Raw genomic sequence first — 22507 nt, 5'->3', positions numbered from 1 at the left:
TATTTGGTTGACCGTGAATTATAGAAACTCTCAAAGAAAAAAGCTGACATCTGGAGCCATAGATAGTCCCTCGAATAAAACCTTGCAATGGCATCTTGTCAATTCATATGTACTACAAAATGGTTAAAGTGTTTAACTAAAAGGCGAATATTTCATTTGTCTATTAAAATGGCTGAATTCTCTGAAATCCTGCTGAAATGTTACTGGAAGTGAAGACCACTTCAAAATGGTTCTGAATTAAGTATCATGTTGCACCTTGTGCCAATTTCAAAGAAAAGCCTGATGTATGAGATAACCGAGTGAAACTTACTAATATTTGATTGGGTGATTGTTCGCAATTATCAAAGGAAAAGTTCTCATGTGAACATCACTAATTGTTTTTGACGAATAATTCTACATCATGTATTTATATTAGTTCTTGTATGTGCAAGTGTAATGGAGAATTGTACAAAGAATGCAAAAAAAAAAGAAGAAGCTATATGTTGAACATATATAAAACAGTTTTATGGCCCAAGAGGCCGAATGCCACGTGGGAGCTGACCTATATAAAAAGGGAGCTAAAGGAGAGCCAAGACCTAACACACACAACACAACCCAGCCGCAAGTGCTACTGGGAACACAAAGGTGAGCACCTATGTGATTCTACATGGTATCAAAGCTACGGCTTTTGCGGGCGGTGGTGGCGTGAAGGCTACTAAGGGTAGCGGAGCTGAAGCTGTTGCATGCGGCTGCTCGGGGAGGGAAGAAGATGGCCGATGCAAAGAGCCTAGCTAAGGCTCTGGAGAAGCTTACGGCGTTCCTCACCTGTAAGGCAGATGGATCGACCTCGGAGGCCGTCGTTCCTCAAGGGGAAGTGGTCAAGAAACTTGTGTTATTGCAAACTAACCTCAAACTTGAGGGTGCTGCCAACTATCTGAGTTGGTCTCATAGGGGAATGTTGGTTGTGAAGCAAAACGATCTTGATGGGCAGTTGTTTGGTACTGTTGGAGAACTAGGATACAAGGCTACTGCGGAGGAAAAGAACTGGAAGGCCATCAAATCCTTGTTGATAGGGTAGTTACTGAACTAGGTCGTGCCCTCCCTTAGATGCCCCGTGGAGGGGCTATCCACAACTCCTGAGATATGGAAGGCCCTATTCACCCAGTACTCTAGCAAGGGAAATGTCATGCTCAATGCCCAGACTGATGGCAGGATTCATCGTTTGCGTCAAGCTTCAGCACTGTGGGCAGACCAAGATAATTGCGACCCTCTTGAGCTCTATGATGTGGCCTACATCGAGTCAGGGAACAAATGGATAGCACGAAGAGGTGTGTTGCAACTTTTGGTGGGTCTTAACTATTTGCTTCGATGGTAGGAAAGCATGCTTGCTGCATCAAACTTTGATGCCTACTATTGATGAGGCTATTACTGCGATGACTCAAGAGGATGTGCATCTATCTCTTGATAAAGCATATGAAAAGGTTGTGTCGGCTTCGAAATGTCTAGTTACTGAGCGCAAGGAGTGGAATGAGACCATAGGTTGTTTCACATGTGGGGAGATTGGTCACCTGAAGTGGAGTTGGCCAACTCATGGCAGAGGCAGGTGATATAACAAAGGGGCAAGTAGCAGGTTTGCTGGAGGTAGAGGTGGATACTCGGGAATTTTAGGGGTTCAAACTGCTAGAGGCAGAGGTGGATACTCGGGACACTCAGGGGTCAGATGGCACACATGGAAGTTGAAGGGGCAATGGGATGTCAAAGGGTGCAGAGGTAGATGATGTTGCCTATGTAGACTTTGCTTATTTGGCCTCCGCAGATGAAGGTAATTCTGAAAAGGAACCTCTTGGTTCTAATGAGAATGATACAGAACGGGTTCTAGACTCTGGTGCATCTAAGCATGTTTTGGGTAAATTATGTGTGTTTGAGCCTTACATTAAGCATCCTCCTACTCATAAGGGCACTATTCAAACAATTGATGGTACAAAACAACCTTTTATCGGGGTGGGCATAGTAAAGTGCACCTCCAACGTCTCACTATCATCAGTTTTACATGTCCCAAAGTTTCGTGTTAATTTGGTCTCCTAAGAGTTCTCCAATTGATGACATAAACTAGTGTGACTCTTAACAAGTTTGGTGTCGTGATTCAGGAGCGGCAGATGAGGCAGATGATTGGGAGTGGCACCAGGCGTAAGGGGCTTTGGTATGTCGACAAGAGGGTGCAACCAAAGTTGGAGTATGCTGCAACCATGGTGGACAAGGAGAAGCGGGCTATGATCCATCACGGTAGGATGGGGCATGCATCTTTTGATAAGATGAGTACAATATTTCTAGATGTTATGTGTTTAATAAGCAAGGGCAAGTTGACATGTGATGCTTGCGGATATGCTAAACACATGAGAGCTTCATATGTGAGTAAGGGGCTTAGGAGCATATCTTCTTTTATGCTTGTTCTCATTCAGATGTATGGACTTACCCTATGGTGTCAGTAAATGGAATGAAGTACTTTGTCGCCTTTATTTATTGCTATTCTCGTATGACTTGGGCTCATTTGATGTGTCACACAGATAAGTTGTTTTATGCATATGTGAAGAATCGGTTTCAGGTGCAGGTGATCAGAACTAACAATGGCATATGGAGTATTTGAACACCACCTTTGGGTCCTTCTTGTCTGAACAAGGTATTCTTCATCAAACATCTTTCCCAGATACCCCTCCCCAAAACGGCATGGTAGAATGGAAAATAGATATGTTTTGGAAGTAGCTCGCTCGCTGATGTACACAATGAATGTGCCTAAGTTCTTGTGGAGTGAATCAATCATGACAGCCACATATTTGATCAACCGGACACCCTCCAGGATAATCGGTGTGAAATCTCCATGTGAGTTGTTGTTTGGAGAAAATAAATTTGTTGTCCCTCCTAATAGTACTAGTTTTGTTTGAGATCATGGACAATTAATTGGAAAATTTGACCCACGAGCATAAAATGTGTTTTTGTCGTCTATTCCTCTACTCATCATGGGTATATGTGTTAGAGTCCCTCTGTGAAATGCATGTTTGTAAGTATGGATGTCATCTTCAGGGAATCCGAGCCATTCTATGGTGAGCCGACTGATCTGAGTCTATTGTTTGCAGAGCTTGACCATCTCCACTCAATGCAGGATAGTCATGAAGGGAGTAGGGAATGTGGTGTCTAGGACTCAAGGTGATTCTGTGGGCACTAAAGCTAATAATAATGTGCAGGTTCAGGTCTAACCGGTAGTGGGTATAATTTAGATTGGTCCTCTCCCTGTTCCTGTTCAGGACTGGTGGACAAAGAATCTCCAAGTGTACACTCGAAGGTAGCCACATGCATGTGCAGGAGGAGCAACAAGGTAGTAATGTGATCTCATCTGACACAGTGGGGTAGTAGCCACATTGCAAGCAACAAGATAGTGCTACTAGCTCATCTGGCATGGTGGATCTTCCTATTGTGTTGCAAAAGGAGACACATGAAGCGACCAAAACAGGTGAAGTAGCCAGGAAGGCTCTCTGTGAAATGCATGCTCTACAAACAGTTTCTGATGACCACGACATTGGAAATTTTATGTCTTATGATGCGTTGTCTCCTTCCTATAGAGAGTTTGTTGCGTCCTTACAAACTATGTCAATTTCGAAGGATTGGAAAACTGTAAAACAAGATCCAAAGTGGCATGAAGCAATGATAGAGGAGTTGGAAGCACTAAATAAAAAAATACATGTGTGCTGACCACACTGTCGACAGAAAAGAAATTTGTAAGTTGTAAGTGGATCTATACTATGAAGCAGAATCCCGAGGGGAAGGTAGAACGGTACAGGGCAAGATGTGTCGCTAGAGGGTTTAGTCAAACTTATGGAATTGACTATGATGAGATGTTTGCTCCATTAGCAAAGATGAACACATTAAGGATATTGGTCTCATGTGCTCCTAACTTTGGGTGAAAGTTGCATCAATTAGATGTCAAGAATGACTTCTTGCATGGTGACATGCATGAAGAATTGTACATGGAGATACCACAAGGTTTTGATACCTCACAAACCATGGGAAAGGTATGCAGGCTGAAGAAATCATTGTATGGTCTGAAGCAATCACCAATGGCTTGGTTTGATAGGTTCAAATGTGTTGTGTGTGGTATGGGGTATGGTCATTGCAATGGTGACCACACGGTGTTCTACGAACATTATGATCAGAACATCACCATTCTTGCAGTCTATGTGGATGATATTATCATCACTGGAGATGACCAAGAGGAAATATAGAGATTGAAGGAGTGTTTGAGCAACGAGTTCGAGGTGAAAGATTTGGGAAACCTTAAATACTTCCTTGACATACAAGTGGCCCGGACATAGAAGGGATATCTTGGTGTTTGTAGGAGGAAACTTGGTATCATGGAGAAGCAAGAAACAAATAATTGTGTCTAGATCGACAACAAAAGGTGAATATATAGCTTTATCCGAAGGGGTGAGTGAGATGCTCTAGGTGAAGTATCTTCTAAGCGAGTTGAAACTTCTAAGGAAGGGACCGTGAGAGTGTGGTGTGACAATCAGTTAGTTATAAGTATTGCTAACAATCCAGTCCTACATGGTAGGACAAAACATGTGGAACATGATCATTTCTTCATTAAGGGGAAACTTGATGGTAGGATCATGGCCTTACTCATATTAGCTATGGACAACACGTTGCGGATTGTGTAACAAAGGGATTTAGAACAAAGGACTCTAACTTGGCATGCGGCAAGATGAGACTGATAAATATCTACCATCCATCTTGAGAAGGAATGTTTAACATATGAAACAAATTTGTGACCCAAGAGACCCAAACCCATGTGGAAGTTGACCTATGTAAAGAGGGAGCCAGAGGAGAGCCAAGACCTAACACAACATAACCTAGTCGTCAGTGCTACTAGGAAGAGGTGGGCCTCTGTGTGATTCTACACTATCTATCAATGACAAGTGGTTGTATGATTGGAATCAAATTCCTATTTGGAAATATTTGACTGAAATAACTGAATTTCACTAAATTTTCAGTTATTTTGGTTTGTTTTTTGGGATTTCTATTTCCGTGCCCTCGGGTCCTTAGTTGTGCTCAATTTTTCTCAGCCGCTTAGATTTTCCTCAGTTTTGCCCAAACCCTTGTCTGAAACCCTCACAATTGCTGTAACGACCGGTTGCCCGATGGGTCAACAACTTTGACCGTTAACTGCTGACTAGTGGGGCCACGTAGAGCCCACAAACACACGTCAGACCATCCATCTCTGCTCTACCGTAAGCACCGCCGTATCCTTGACCAAAACGTGGATGAGTGGGGCTTCGGTATATCGAATGACAAGTTTGGCCATGACGCTGATACAAGGGGCAATACACGGGTAGGATTAGATTTTGAAACGGAGCTCTACAACGAGGGCACAGAGGAGTTGGCCTGCAGGGTGCCGAGATGAGATCGACGTCCACACAGAACTGCATGAGGCGAGACCAGGCGCATTAGATAGATATGAACTAGACGCGCTTAACCATGCAAAGAAGAGAAGAAATGGTTGAGGATATCGACGATGACCTCAACACTTTGACTGACGGTGTCGAATGCGAGCAATGTAGAGAAAACTAGTGTCTCTCATTTTTGGCGTGTATAGATGGGTGCTAGGGGAGTGTGGTGGCGAAGGGAAAGACCTCGCGGTAGTCTGTGACATCCAACATAGCGGGGCGGTGTGGTCGTGCCCACAACGGCGTGCATGTTCGGCATTGGCATCAGCATGTACGTTCGTCATTGGCCTCGGCGGTATCTCTGGTGTGTTAGTGATCGAATGAGGGGACGGGATTGAAGGTGCATCCCGACGGTGACCTAGCAGTGGCGGCGAGCATAGCCGTTCTGACCATGCCGATATCGGCATCGACATCGTTTGGAGGCTGTGGTGCTCAAATCATGGTGGAAATTGCGATACTATTTTTACATGCATAATATATAGAAAATAGCTAGATCTCTAGATAGATGCATATGAAGCTATATATATATATATTCTTGGTCATAATCCCCTTATCTAAAGGGGATGGATGCATGGCTTCACGTTATCGTCGCTTTCATTGTCAGTATCTTCGTCGTCCTTGTAGTAGTACTTCCTGCACATTGTTCCGTCTAACACATTCACTGTGAGCACATCATTGCCTTCATATTTGAAGTGTAGGAAGCAGCCGAAATCCACACCGTGCGCGATGGCGAAATTCTCCCAGCCCTTGTCGAGGTACATCTGGCCTTGTCCGTCAAACTGGACCTCCACGGTCCAGAGACGAGGACCGTAGTCAGCTGTTCGCAGATACACCTTAGCGGGCTCGTGGCCGTCAAGATAGTCCGCAAACTTTTTTGGGAGTGCCTGCAAAGAGATCGAGCGCCGATCGTTTGAAATTAAAGGTTTTTTAGAACATGTACATAATTAATCACATGCATCATATATCTGGGAACACGTACGTACCTTCTTGGCCAAAGGATCTTCATTGATGACGATGAAGAACTCCTCTATGATCAATGACAGTGTTGACGGTGGTGGTGGCAATGATGATGATCCACCACCCTGGCCACCCCTTCCCCTTCCAGTCGGCGTTCGAGACATGGAAGCCATGGCAATGGATCAAGTGTATGTGAACGAAGAAGAGAGAGGCAGAACCTATTGACATGAGGGATGGCCGTTGTGGGGGTTTATAAGGGAGAGATGACCGTTGTGGGGTTTACACCATAAATGAAGGTACAGATGACCGTTGTGGGGTTTACACAATAAATTAAGGAGGAGATGACCGTTGTGGGGGTTTATATCTCAACAAAAAAGTAATGCGGATTATCTTGACGGAAATGGAAATTCGTGATAGTTTATCATTTTACCGTGAAAAGTAATGCCTAAAAGAAATGGAAATTCATGACTATTTATCATCTTACCGTGAAAAGTAATGCCTAAAAGAAATGGAAATTCATGATAGTTTATCATTTTACCGTGAAAAGTAATGCCTAAATAGATCGTGGAAAATAATGCATAAATAGAGGGAATATAGTTACGTGGTAAATTCATTATTGCACATAAATAGAGGGGTGGCACTGTCCACCGACAGAGCGAGAGAGAGGGGTGGCCACGAAGAGAGAGAGAGAGGGGTGGCCACGAAGAGACGGAGAGGGGTATACTGTCCGTTAGATCAGTGGATCAACGGTTGGTGGAGTCAATCCGTGTGACAACGGCTCAACCAATCAGGATAAGTTTGGGCTTCTGTGAGCATTTGTGACAGTACTTGAGGGTAAAACTGAGTAGTACTAAGATACCAAGGGCACGCAAATAGTAAATAGACTAAGGGATTCAAACAAAAGAATTACAAAATGAAAAATGCGTGTTTTGTACAATATAATTCATATTGGGCTACGACCCTGTTTGTTTGGGCTGCAGCTTTTGAAAAGCAGCTGTAGCTGGTGAGCTGTGGAAAAGCAGCTGTGGGAAGCAGCTGTGAGATGCAGAGATTTGATGTTTGGTAGGACTGCTGTTGATGGCTGCTGTTGCTGGTATAAAGGATGAAATGTCTGAAATGACCCTGAAGTCTGAAGAAGTTGTATAAATGATGATTTTGATTGTTGATTTTAGAAGTAAAATATCTCAAATACCCCTAAGTGCTCAAGATGTTGTATACATGTTGTTTTGATAGTAAACACACTTTTTATTTGGTTAGGATTTATGTTGGATTTTGGCTCAGTCAAGTTTTTGTACCAATTGTAATAAACAATAAATAATATAAAAGCTGTATCCATATTATATAACATAAACTCCTATTCCGAATCAGATCAATTATGCAGATCAAAGTAACTCAATTAGCAATATTACATCAATTCTGCAGATCAAATTAACACAGAGAAAGAGGGGAATTTATTCGGCGGCTCAAGATCCTGTCACCGGCGGGCGACGTACACAAGATCGACCGGCGGGCGCCTGGTCGAATCGGCGACGACGAGAGTTGTACGAGGCAGGGGACAACTCAGACCATAGACGGGGCCGGCGGGGAACGGTGGCTCGCTGAGCTCCTTTCACCGGCGGCCGACTTGGGGACGAATCCGGGAACGGAGCAGGGGAACGGTAGCGGCGAAGGGCATCGGCGAACGGCGGCGGCGAACGGCGCCGGTGAACGGCGACGGCGAAGGGCGCCGGTGAACGGCGACAGCGAAGGCGGCCGACTTGGGGACGAATCTAGGAACGGAGCAGGGGAACGGCGGCGGCAAAGGGCACCGGCGAACGGCGGCAGCGAAGGACGCCGGTGAACGGCGGCGGCGAAGGACGCCGGCGAACGGCGGCAATGAATCCTAACCCTAGCCCTGTCATGGCACAGACGGGAGAGATAGGGAAAATGAAACAGGGGTGGTTGGGTCGAATAGATTGCACAGGGCCCTTTCGTGTATATTCAGTGGCAGTTGCTTCGTAGATAGTTTGAAGTATAAAGGGTATTTTCGTCTGCTATAACTCGGGAAGCAGGAAAAGTGGCTGGAAGCACCTCTCGACCAACTTTCGCTCGCGGCCGGCTGTGCAGTTCATTTTTCATCCGCGCTTCTCCACCGCGCTTTTCAGTTTTCGGTTGTTTGTTTGGGCTTCCGCTTTTTTGACCCAAAAGCAGAAGCTGAAGCCCAAACAAACGGAGCCTACATCAAATTATTTGCAATTCAAATATACATGAGTGTGACAATTATGGCCTCATTTAGACAAATTATGTTTTGGGAAAGATGTTTTGCAAAGGCGGTTGAGTGAAAAACCATGCATCTTCATAGCTACTAGTGATTCTGAGAAGTGGAAATTTGTGGTAAAACTTGATTTATCTATGTTTGTAAGGTTTCCTAGGGGGCAGGTTGCGTATGAAGACTCCATGAGTAGGTGCCACTATGTTTTTTTTTTGTTTTTTTTGCGCATGAAATGACTCAATTAGCTATGTTAATCTCATTTGTTGACTCTCTGTTGACCAGCTACTTGAGGGTAAAACTGAGTATTTGCAATTGCCAGTCTAAGTACTCGAGGAGAAAACTGAGTACATAATTTATGTATAAGGCCCAAGGTTATAACTGAGTACACCAAACGTCCCAAGGTTAGACTCGTGTCGCGGTGCACGCTGCAGCCGTGCATAGCGGACGCGTGTTGCGGTACACGCCACCTTCATCTTTATAGAGCCCCTCTTTCTGTACCTCGACGCTCGCCCACTCTCTCATTCTCACTGCAACCGCCTCTCCTGTCCCATCATCTTTACACATCAGAAGTAAAAACCCCGAAGAAAACCGCCGATGATGGAGAAGAATGAGATGCCCAATGTCGGCGCATCAGCCGCCGCCGCCCCCCTCCAGGCCACCGTTGCTGCTTCCAACGTAACCGCCAGCGCATCGGCCGCCGCCCCTATCCAGGCCCCCGTCGCTGCTTCCAACTTACCTGGCAACATAACCCTTTCTTGCTTTCATACATTCTAAACTTCTTCAGAATCTTATCCAGGTATGTACTCTGTGAAAGCCCTATTAGGTGTCTTGATCTATCTCTATAAATCTTGATGCCTAAAATGTTCGCTGCTTCTCCAAGGTCCTTCATTGAAAAACGCTTATTCAAATAGCCTTTGACACTACTTAGAAGTTTTATATCATTCCCAATAAACAATATGCCATCTACATATAATATCAGGAATGCTACAGAGCTCCCACTCACTTTCTTGTAAATACAAGCTTCTCCATGAGTTTGTATAAATCCAAATCCTTTGATCCCCTTATCAAAGCGTTGGTTCCAACTCCGGGATGCTTGCTTCAGTCCATAAATGGAACGCTGAAGTTTTCATACTTTGTAAGCATTTTTAGGATCGACAAAACCTTTGGGTTGTACCATATACAACTCTTCGTCAATGTCACCATTAAGGAATGTTGTTTTGACATCCATCTGCCAATTTTCATAATCGAAAAATGCGGCAATTGCTAACAATATCCTCACAGATTTTAGCTTCACTATAGGTGAGAAAGTCTCATCGTAGTCAACTCCTTGAATTTGTCGGAACCCTTTCGCGACAAGTCGAGCTTTATAGATAGTAATATTACCATCAACATCTGTTTTTCTTTTGAAGATCCATTTATTCTCGACAGCCTTGCGCCTATCAGGCAAGTCTACCAAAGTCTATACTTGGTTATCATACATGGATCCCATTTCGGATTTCATGGCCTCTTGCCATTTGTTGGAATCTGGGATCATCATTGCTTCCTCATACATCGCAGGGTCATCATCATTGTTGTCCACAATCATGACATTTAAGGCGGGGTCATACCAATCAGGAGTGGTACGAACCCTCATCGACCTGCGGGGTTCAGTAGCAACTTCGTTCGAAGTTTCATGATCATTATCATTTGCTTCCTCTCTTATCGGTGTAGGCGGCACAAGAACATCTTCCGGTGCTGTGGTACTCTCAAGTCCGAGAGAAGGTTCAATAACCTCGTTGAGTTCTACTTTCCTTCTAGTCACTTTTTTCGAGAGAAACTCCTTCTCAAGAAAGGATATGTTCTTGGCAACAAAAACTTTGCCTTCGGATCTGTGATAGAAGGTATACCTAATTGTTTCTTTAGGGTATCCTATGAAGATGCATTTCTCCGCTTTGGGTTCAAGCTTGTCAGGTTGCAACTTCTTTAAATAAGCTTCACAACCCCAAACTTTAAGGAATGACAACTTAGGTTTCTTACATAACCATAATTCATACGGTGTCGTTTCAACGGATTTAGATGGTGCCCTATTTAAAGTGAATGTGTCTGTCTCTAATGCATAACCCTAAAACGATAACGGCAAATCGGTAAGAGACATCATAGACCGAACCATATCTAAGAGAGTTCGATTACGATGTTCGGACAAATCATTTCTTTGTGGTGTTCCCGGCGGTGTCAACTGTGAAAGTATTCCACATATCTTTAAATGCATGCCAAACTCGTAACTCATATATTCACCTCCGCGATCAGAACGCAGAAACTTAATCTTCTTGTTACGCTGATTTTCTACTTCACTTTAGAATTCCTTAAACTTCTCGAAAGTTTAGGACTTATGTTTCATAAAGTAAATATACCCATATCTACTCAGATCATCCGTGAAGGTTAGAACATAAAGATAACCACCGTCCCAATAAGTCTGTAGCTCGCTCCATTGTACTAGAGAATGGACTCTTAGTCATTTTTTCCATCTGACATGCTTCACATCTATCAAGTGATTCAAAATCAAGTGATTCAAGAAGTCTATCGGAATGGAGTTTCTTCATGCGCTTCACTCCAATGTGACCAAGACGACAGTGCCACATATATGTAGAATTATCATTTAATTTAATTCGTTTAGCATCAATGTTATGAACATGTGTATCACTACTATCGAGATTTAACAAGAATAAACCATTCATCTCAGGTGCATGACCATAAAATATATTATTCATATAAATAGAGCAACCATTATTCTCTGACATAAACGAATAACCATCTTGCAATAAACAAGATCCATATATAATGTTCATGCTCAACGATGCACCAAATAACAATTATTCAGATTTAAAACTAATCTCTAAGGTATATGTAGAGGGAGCGTGCCGATGGAGATCACATCAACCTTGGATCCATTTCCAACGCGCTTCGTCACCTTGTCCCTCGCTAGTCTCCATTTATTCCGCAGCTCCTGTTTAAATTTACAAATGTAAGCAACCGAACCAGTATCAAATACCCAGGCACTACTACGATTACTAGTAAGATAGACATTGATACGTCCAAAACGTTTCTACTTTCCCGAACACTTTTGCTATTGTTTTGCCTCTAATTTGTGTATTTTGGATACAACTAACACAGACTAACGCTGTTTTCAGCAGAATTGCCCTGGTGTCCTATTTTTGTGCAGAAACTCAACTTTCAGGAAAACCCCCGGAAATAATCGCAATAGGCCTATTTTCATAGAAGATTGACGGGGCCAGAAGACGAGACGGAGGGGGGCCACGAGGCTCCCCCACCACAAGGCGGCGCCTCGGCCACCCCCGATGCTCCTCTTTCGACTACTTAAGGCTTTCGACCTAAAAACGCACGGGGGTTAGACGAAATTGCCAGAAGACATCCAGAGTTCCGCCGCCATCGCGAAACTCCGTCTCGGGACCAGAAACTTCGTTCTGGCACTCCGCCGGGACGGGGAATTGGAGGAGATCATCACCATCATCACCACCGACGCCTCTCCATCAACCATCCATGCTTCCCCCATCCATGTGTGAGTAATTCCCCCGCTGTAGGCTGAAGGGGATGGTAGGGATTGGATGAGATTGGTCATGTAATAGCATAAGATTGTTAGGGCATAGTTCCTAGTATCTGTAGTTGGTACTTTTATGATATTGTTGCAACTTGTTATGCTTAATGCTTGTCACTAGGGCCCGAGTGCCATGATCTCAGATCTGAACATGTTATCAATTCATGATGATATTCATTGCTTTATGATCTTACCTGCAAGTTGTATACACATATTGCTGTCCAGAACCCGAGGCCCCAAAGTGACAGAAATTGGGACAACCGGAGGGGAAGGCGGTGATATGAGGATCACATGTGTTCACGGAGTGTTAATGCTTTGCTCCGGTGCTCTATTAAAAGGAGTACCTTAATTACCAGTAGATTCCCTAGAGGCCCGGCTGCCACCGACTGGTAGGACAAAAGATGTTGTGCAAGTTTCTCATTGCGAGCACGTACGACTATATACGGAACACATGCCTATGGTTGTTTAGTACTTTGATACTGTTTTATTACTATCTGCAAATGCCCTGCCTTGATTGTTACATGAGTTCTCTCATCCATGCAGCGCCTGTTCATCCATCCCTGTGCCTACAGTATTTTAATCCTGCTGTTTACTATAATCACTACTGCTGTCTTTGTTACACTGCTGCTGATATTTCATTACTGCTACTGCTATAAAACTGTTGCTACTGATAAACTCTTGCGAGCAAGTCTGTTTCCAGGTGCAGCTGAATTGACAACTTCGCTGTTAAGGCTTACAAATATTCTTTGGCTCCCCTTGTGTCGAATCAATAAATTGGGTTTTACTTCCCGCGAAGACTGTTGCGATCCCCTATACTTGTGGGTCATCAAGACTATTTTCTGGTGCCGTTGCCGGGGAGCATAGCTTTATTTGCAAGTTCACTTGGATTGATATTGTTGGCTGCAAATTCTCCATCATGGGTAAACCTCGCGATACTAAAGTCGCCATATTACCATCCACTACAAGAAAAGGTACAACTCTGAGTACCTCTGCTGCTCTTGATTCACCATCTGTGATAAGTCAACTTGTTTCACCACCACAAGCTTCACATGCTGGTACTTCTGCTGAATCTGAAAATTCCTCTTATAATTTTAATGATGCTTCTGCTGTGCTTGATGATAGTGGTTCGTTAGGATCTTTTCTAGATGCTACAATTGCTAGGTCTAGACAAATTAAAAATATTGAAATACCTAATGAAAATACTGTTACACCTCTTAATTCACCTGAGTCTGTTGAATACTCTAGTGATGATCTTGATGAAGATTATGTGGAACTTGATGGTGATTTTATTGATAAATGCAATGCTACTACTGGTACAAGTAATATTAAAAAGCTTCTTGCACAACATACTGTTAGATATAAACTGTCTCCTAATCCTAAATTTGCCACATCTCCTATAAACATTAAGGATAAGGATTATGATTTTTCTCTTGATTTATCTCATATATCTATTGTTGAGAAAACACCTTTTTGTGGTACTGAAAAAGAAAGTGATGTAGAACACATGAATGAGCTTTCTACTTTGAGTATCTTGTTTTCTGATGATATCAAGAAACGTACTTATTTTGTTGCTAAACTTTTTCCTTTCTCATTAAAGGATGATGCTAAAACTTGGTATAATAGTTTGCCTCCTGATTCTATTGATAGTCCAAGTGGTTTGCTTGATGTTTTCTTTCGAAAATACTTTCCTGCTAGTGCTCAGCATATTGCTTTGCAGAAAATTTATAGTTTTGACCAGGAAGATGGAGAGAAATTGCCTGAAGCTTGGGCAAGGTTTTGTTCTCTTATCAGAGCTCGGCCTGGACATGATCTGGAAAAGCATGACTTACTTGATATATTTTATAGTGGACTAACCATTGAGTCTAGGGCATACCTGGATAGTTGTGCTGGTTGTGTTTTCAGGAAAAGAACTCCGCATTTAAGTCAAGAATTATTGGCTAGAATAGGCCGAAATCATGATGATTGGACTACACCTGAACCAACCCCAACACCAATATTGAAGAAGAGGGGTATGATTAAATTAAATGATGAAGATATGAGGGAAGCCAGGAAATCTCTGAAGGAGAAAGGTATTAAATCTGAAGATGTGAATAATTTACCTCCCATAGAAGATTTATGTAAGGTAACCCCCCCTTCATCCATGATTGAGGTACATTCTCTTCAACGCTTTAGTAGGGAAGATATTCCTTACTCAAAACCTCCCTATCAATGTTTAGATGAGTTTGATAATTATATTGTTAAGCAAGATAATTTTAATATGAGAGTAGAGAATCATTTAATGGAAAATTCTCACGCTATTAGTAAATTGCATGATATTGTGGAGAGAACCTCCAATGATGTTAAGATGCTTGTTAAACATTTTCATATGGTTCAAACTCAAATTGATAAACTCACTAAAGTGCAAAATGACTTGTTAAAAAACAGTTCTAAAGAAAAACATGCTTATGAAGTAACAACTAGAGGCGGTGTTTCTACTCAGGATCCTCTATATCCTAAGGGGCATCCCAAAAGAGTTGAACAAGATTCTCAACGAACTGAAACTAGTGCTCCTTCTACGAAAAAGAAGAAGAAACATAAAACTGTTGTAGAATCCTCTGAGCCTGTTAATGATCCTAATATTATTTCTATTTCTGATGCTGAAACTGAAAGTGGTAATGAACATGATAAAGATAATGATAAGAATGATGCTTCTGATAAAGAAGAGGTTGAAGAAGAACCTGAAAAGCATGCTAAAAATAAAAAGTATACTAAAGAAGATTTTATTGCTAAGAAACATGATAATGAAAGAGAACCTTGGGTTCAAAAGCAAATGCCTTTTCCTGCTAAGAAACTAAAATCAAAGGAAGAAGAACACTATAATAAATTTTGTGATTGGATGAAACCTTTGTTCCTGCAAATCCCTTTGACTGATGCTATTAAATTGCCTCCTTATTCAAAGTATATGAAAGATATTGTCTCTAATAAAAGGAAAATTCCTAATGAGGAGATTTCCACTATGCTTGCTAATTACTCTTTCAATGGAAAAGTTCCAAAGAAGCTGGGAGACCCAGGTATACCGACTATCCCTTGTTCCATCAAGAATAATTATGTTAGAACTGCTCTATGTGATTTGGGAGCAGGAGTTAGTGTTATGCCTTTTTCTCTTTATAAGAGACTTTATTTAGATAAGTTGATACCAACTGATATATCTTTGCAAATGGCTGATAAATCTACTGCTATTCCTGTTGGTATATGTGAGGATGTTCCTGTTCAAGTTACTAATAATTGCTTAATATTAACTGATTTTGTTGTGTTGGAAATGCCTGAAGATGATAATATGTCTATTATTCTTGGAAGACCTTTTCTTAACACTGCAGGAGTTGTTATTGATTGCAATAAAGGAAAAGTTACTTTCAATGTTGATGACAAGGAGCATACTGTTTATTTTCCCAAGAGGATTGATCAAGTATGTGGAGTTAATACAATTTCTAATTTGAGAACTATCAAAGTGGGAGTTATTGATTGTCCTATATATGAGCCTAAACAAGGATATCAAAATATTATGATTGGATCCATATCAATACAATACAAGGTAACATGATTGATTTGAAGTTTATTTCTTCTTATGTCATGTAAAATTTATTTGGTGGCAAGACTTGATCAACCCTGTTAACAAGTACATTTTATATGCATAGAAGAGCTAAACAACATTTCTTTCTTTCTCCACACTTGTTTACTTGTTGTAGCACTACTTGTTTTGCAAGATGCTTTAGTTGTTTAGAGGTTTGAAAACCTTTTTCTGCCCAGTAATAATAATTTTAACACCCAGAAATGTGCGCTTTTCAAAGTTTTCAAAAATTTACAAAAATTATACCGTTGGTCTTATTTTTCGAAAAGCAACCTGGGAGTGCCTGGGGCTGACCAGTGGGGCACCCCAGGGCTGCCCCCCATGTGCCGGCGCGGCCAAGGAGGGGGCGCGCCACCCTGTGGTGAGGGCCCCTCCTTGCCCCACTAAGTCATCCCTTCCTCCCATTCTACTCTCTTTCCCGAAAAAACTCATACCAACTTTCTCTCACTCGCATTTTTGCTCAAGAGCTCAGGATTTCTCGATCTCTTTGCTCAGCCCAGATTTCTGTCTGAAATTTGGCACATTTGCTCTCCGGTATGTGACTCCTCCGATTATCCAAATAGAATTTTGTTTGGTTGAGTATATCTTGAGTATTTTGCTGCTGTAGGTGACATGTTAAGTGAGCTTGCATGCTTGTTCTAATTTGTAAAAACTAGTTTTGATGCATGTTTAGTACTCTACCAAGTTCCTATAGTAGTTTCCCTCATTTATATGTCTCCAAAACAACTTTTACAATGTTTGTTGAAAAATTTCAGAAAATGGAGTGGAATAGGCACCAACTCAACCAACATGAATTGGAGCTGCACGAAGTTATGAGAGTCCACCGCGAAGAGGGAGTATACTCCTCCTACTACCCATGCACCGATTTCATGAGGAGTGCAGGAATCTTGCAGGATGTTCAAAATCTGATTTCTAATGCAGGGTTGGAAAGTTTTGTTATTGGTGAACCTTACCAATATGCAAAATTAACCATGTCAGTGGTGCAGGATTTTGAATTCCATTGGTCCCAACCTAACCCCATGGTTCGATATAAACTCTACAATAAAACTATCAACTTGCCCTTTGATGATTTTTGTGCAGCTATTAAAGTGCCACAATGGGGATCATGTGAGAAGATTAGGGGACTGCCGCAGGAGCTCTTGAGTCTATACAAGATGATCTGTCAAGGGAGAAGCTTCTCAGATGAGAGTGGTAAAATTCGTAGTATTCAACTCCCAGCTATTCGCTATTTTGCTTACTTTATCACCAAGTGCGTACTTGCTAGAAAGTATGCAAATAAGTTATCAATCCAGGATTTGGTTTTCCTAGCTGCTGCATTGCAACGTGATAGGACTTATAATTTGGGTGCTTTGATAGCCTTTAGACTTGCTACTAACCGTGATAAAGGAGGAATTTGTGGAGGTCTCATCGCCTCTCGTTTGCTAGCTATGCATGGTGTAGAACCTCACCCTCTTGATGTTCAGCTCTCCATAGAAAAACTTGATATTGTTTCCATGATAAAACATGACTTTGTTTCTGATTGGTCTAATTTGAATAACCTGTCTTATGAGATAACCTTTTACAAGAAAAAGTGGAGAACAACTAAAAAAAACTGAAAGGCTAGTAGGATTGCCTGCACCTGCTTTGTTTAACCTTGATTCCAGAAAAAATTGGTCGGTCACAGAAGATGAACTTGATGCATACATAGAGGGGGGTGGCCATCATGCAGGGGACGGCATGGAGGAGGCCGAGGAACCCCTCGACTTGTCATCCGATGCAGCGAGTTCTTCACATAAACATTTTGGGCATGTGGAGCCTTCACCCTTTTCTTCTGCACATGGACCTTATTATGACCACGCCATGTATGATCCACCGGCGTGGAACCCTGACCCTCGCTGGGGTTGATCTCCACTTAGGCCAAAAGCCTAAGCTTGGGGGAAGGTATGCCAGTATCACACATTCATTGCATATTACAATTACCGGATACTTGTACATACTTGTTTAGCTTCTTAAGGTGGTTTCTAATATGAGGGAGATGATATTTGGGGAAGTGCTGTCTAAAAACAGATTCTGGACTGATAACAAAAAAAATTCCTAAAAACATCCAGAACGTTATTTTGCGAAGCCAATTTTTTTGCATGTTCCCCAGGTTATTATCTAACTTTCATTAGTTGAGCACGTTTCGAGTTGAGCAGCGGAAGATTTTCGTAAAAAATGATTACTGTACTGCTGTCAAGTTTGACGGATTTCTGCTACTTTGTGTTTATGTGGTTCTTTTAGTTTTCATTCTTTTGTTTTTGCTTTGTTTATTTCCTAAAACACAAAAAGACCAAAAATATTTCTGTTGTTTCCCTTTACCATTTGTTTATTTTGGTTTCTTGTTCCTATTTTGCTTTATTTGCTATCGTTGGTTTGCTATAAGAAAATCCAAAAAGATTTTGCTTTGTTTGTCTGTTTCCTTTTGTTCTTGTTTCCAATTCGAAAACACCAAAAATATTTGTCATTCTTCTTTGATTTTGTAAAGTTTACTCTGGAGTTCAGCGGTCTCCGGTGGCTGGAGCTTGGTTTTCATTCCATATTATTCAAGCTACACAAGTGAAAGGCAATAATGACGATCTACGACAACTCGACTGTGGTGAGAGGCTGGTATGAACTCTATTTGTTTTCATTTTTGTACATATGCTCATCCATGTGAGCATGCTTAGTTGGTTTATGTGAGGTATATGTCGTTTAAGAAAGTTTAGTAGTTCACGATCTCTCATGTTTAGCTCCAATCTATTAATATGAGTAGCATGTCATAAATATTTGCTTGCATTGTTTTATTCATAAATAGGTATGACATTGTGGTATCCTCCTCTGAATAATTCACTTGAATCGACTTGGCACATGCTCACCCATGCATATGACTGAATGAAAGTCAATTAATCCTCGATGATTTACTTTGCCTCAGAGTTCTTGTATCACTTTTATGCCTCCGTTAATTTATTTTGTCGCAAGCATGATTATGACAGTTATTGCTCTCTTGATTGTCGCTTCCCAGTCTATTGCTAACCTTCACTTGTACTGAGCGGGAATGCTGCTCGTGCTTCCAAACCCCTGAAAACCAAGTTATTCCGAAGTGTCCACCATAATACCTATGCATGGCATTTCAAACCATTCCAAGTAAATTCTCATGTGCTACCTTTAAACCTTCAAAATACTTCTCAATTTGTGTCGATGTTTTATAGCTCATGAGGAAGTATGTGGTGTTTTATCTTTCAACCTTGTCATTTACTCCTGACAGACTTGCATCAATGGACTAGTGGCACATCCGCTTATCCAATAATTTGCAAAAAGAGCTGGCAACGGGGTTCCCAGCCCCAATTAATTAACTTTCATCAATAATTCTCTTCACATGTTTTGCTCTGATTTATCAGTAAGCAACTTAATTTGCAAATAGACACTCCTCCATGGTATGTGAATGTTGGAAGGCACCCGAGGATTCGGTTAGCCACGGCTTGTGTAAGCAAAGGTTGGGGGGAGTGTCATCCATAATGAAACTAAAGTACGTGTGTAAACAAAAGAGAAGAGGGATGATTTACCTTTCTGGTAGAGATAACGTCCTTCATGGGAGCCGCTTGCTTGCGCGTAGTTGACGTGTGTCTCTCCGTTCACCATGCAACCGTTGGGAACCCCAAGTGGAAGGTGTGATGCGTACAGCAGTAAGTTTCCCTCAGTAAGAAACCATGGTTTATCGAACCAGTAGGAGCCAAGAAGCACGTTGAAGGTTGATGGCGGCGGAGTGTAGTGCGGCGCAACACCAGGGATTCTGGCGCCAACGTGGAATCTGCACAACACAACCAAATTACTTTGCCACAACGTGACAGTGAGGTTGTCAATCTCACCGGCTTGCTGTAACAAAGGATTAGATGTATAGTGTGGATGATGATGTTTGCAGAGAACAGTAGAACGAGTATTGCAGTAGATTGTATTCGATGTAAAAGAATGGACCGGGGTCCACAGTTCACTAGAGGTGTCTCTCCGTAAGATAAATAGCATGTTGGGTGAACAAATTACAGTTGGGCAATTGACAAATAAAGAGGGCATGACCATGCACATACATGTTATGATGAGTAGTGTGAAATTCAATTGGGCATTACGACAAAGTACATAGACCGCTATCCAGCATGCATCTATGCCTAAAAAGTCCACCTTTAGGTTATCATCCGAACCCCTTCCAGTATTAAGTTGCAAACAACAGACAATTGCATTAAGTATGGTGCGTAATGTAATCAACAAATACATCCTTAGACATAGCATTGATGTTTTATCCCTAGTGGCAACAGCACATCCACAACCTTAGAACTTTCTCACATCGTCCTGCATTTAATGGAGGCATGAACCCACTATCGAGCATAAATACTCCCTCTTGGAGTTACAAGTAAAAACTTGGCCAGAGCCTCTACTAATAACGGAGAGCATGCAAGATCATAAACAACACATAGATGATAGATTGATAATCAACATAACATAGCATTCACTATTCATCGGATCCCAACAAACGCAACATGTAGCATTACAAATAGATGATCTTGATCATGTTAGGCAGCTCACAAGATCTAACAATGATAGCACAATTAGGAGAAGACGGCCATCTAGCTACTGCTATGGACCCATAGTCCAGGGGTGAACTACTCACACATCACGCCGGAGGCGACCATGGCGGTGAAGAGTCCTCCGGGAGATGATTCCCCTCTCCGGCAGGGTGCCGAAGGCGATATCCTGAATCCCCCGAGATGGGATTGGCGGCGGCGGCGTCTCTGGAAGGTTTTCCGTATCGTGGCTCTCGGTACTGGAACTATTATCGACGAAGGCTTCTTATAGGCGAAGAGGTAGGTTTAGGGGCGACGCGAGGGGCCCACACGCTAGGCCGGCGCGGCCAGGGCCTGGGCCGCGCCGCCCTACTGTGGCGTCGCCTCATCGCCCCACTTCGTTTCCCTTTCGGACTTCTGGAAGCTTCGTGGAAAAATAAGATCCTAGGCGTTGATTTCGTCCAATTCCGAGAATATTTCCTTACTAGGATTTCTGAAACCAAAATCAGCAGAAAACAGCAACTGGCTCTTCGGCATCTCGTTAATAGGTTAGTGCCGGAAAATGCATAAATATGACATAAATTATGTATAAAACATGTAGGTATCATCAATAAAGTAGCATGGAACATAAGAAATTATAGATACGTTTGAGATGTATCAAGCATCCCCAAGCTTAGTTCCTACTCGTCCCGAGTAGGTAAACGATAACAAAGATAATTTCTGAAGTGACATGCTATCATAATATTGATCATACTATTGTAAGCACATGTAATGAATGCAGCAATTCGAAGCAATGGTAAATATAATGAGTAAACAATTGAATCATATAACAAAGACTTTTCATGAATAGTACTTTCAAGACAAGCATCAATAAGTCTTGCATAAGAGATAACTCATAAAGCAATAAATTCATAGTAAAGCCATTGAAGCAACACAAAGGAAGATTAAGTTTCAGCGGTTGCTTTCAACTTGTAACATGTATATCTCATGGATATTGTCAACATAAAGTAATATAATAAGTGCAATATGCAAGTATGTAAGAATCAATGCACAGTTAACACAAGTGTTTGCTTCTTAAGATGGAGAGAAATGGGTAAACTGACTCAACATAAAAGTAGAAGAATGGCCCTTCGCAGAGGGAAGCATTGATTGCTATATTTGTGCTAGAGCTTTTATTTTGAAAACAAGAAACAATTTTGTCAACGGTAGTAATAAAGCGTATGCATTATGTAAATTATATCCTACAAGTTGCAAGCCTCATGCATAGATTACCAATAATGCCCGCACCTTGTCCTAATTAGCTCGGATTAACATGGATTATCATCGCAATACATATGTTTTAACCAAGTGTTGCAAAGGGGTACCTCTATGCCGCCTGTACAAAGGTCTAAGGAGAAAGCTCGCACTGGATTTCTCGCTTTTGATTATTCTCAACTTAGACATCCATACCGGGACAACATAGACAACAGATAATGGACTCCTCTTTAATGCATAAGCATTCAACACCAAATAATATTCTCATAAGAGATTGAGGATAGTTGTCCAAAACTGAAACTTACACCATGGATCATGGCTTTAGTTAGCGGCCCAATGCTCTTCTCTAACAATATGCATACTCAAACCATTCAACTCATGATAAATCACCCTTACTTCAGACAAGACGAACATGCATAGCAACTCACATGATATTCAACAAAGGGTAGTTGATGGCTGACATAGGCATCCCTAATGGGCCTGACGAAGATAGTACCCGGGGTTTACTGAAGGCCCACGACTCGAAGAATAAGAAGAATCGGAAGCCCAAGTTGTTATTAAGGAAAGCTAGAGTTGTATTAGGAGATAATATTTGTAATCTTGCGGGATGAGTTGGAAACCCTCCCGGACTCTGTAACTTGTACAATATGAATCCCTCGACTCCACCTCCTATATAAGGGGGAGTCGAGGGTCAAAGAAAGCATCAAATCATTGTCTCACAAACCCTAGTTTTCACATCGTCGAGTACTTTTCGGCTGAAACCTTCGAGATCTACTTGCCCTCTACTTCTAACTAAACCCTAGTCTACAACCCGTAGGCATT

The 22507-nt window shown here is 41.9% G+C and overlaps 1 pseudogene; it reads left to right on the top strand.

Annotated features, from left to right (window-relative positions):
* The first annotated feature begins 748 nt into the window (after positions 1-748).
* On the top strand, positions 749-1753 carry LOC139833768 (uncharacterized; annotated as a pseudogene).
* The last annotated feature ends 20754 nt before the right edge of the window (positions 1754-22507 follow it).

Source organism: Lolium perenne, chromosome 7 (assembly GCF_019359855.2).
Source record: "Lolium perenne isolate Kyuss_39 chromosome 7, Kyuss_2.0, whole genome shotgun sequence".
Taxonomy (NCBI): Eukaryota; Viridiplantae; Streptophyta; class Magnoliopsida; order Poales; family Poaceae; genus Lolium; species Lolium perenne.
This window is presented reverse-complemented; position numbering and strand designations above follow the sequence as displayed.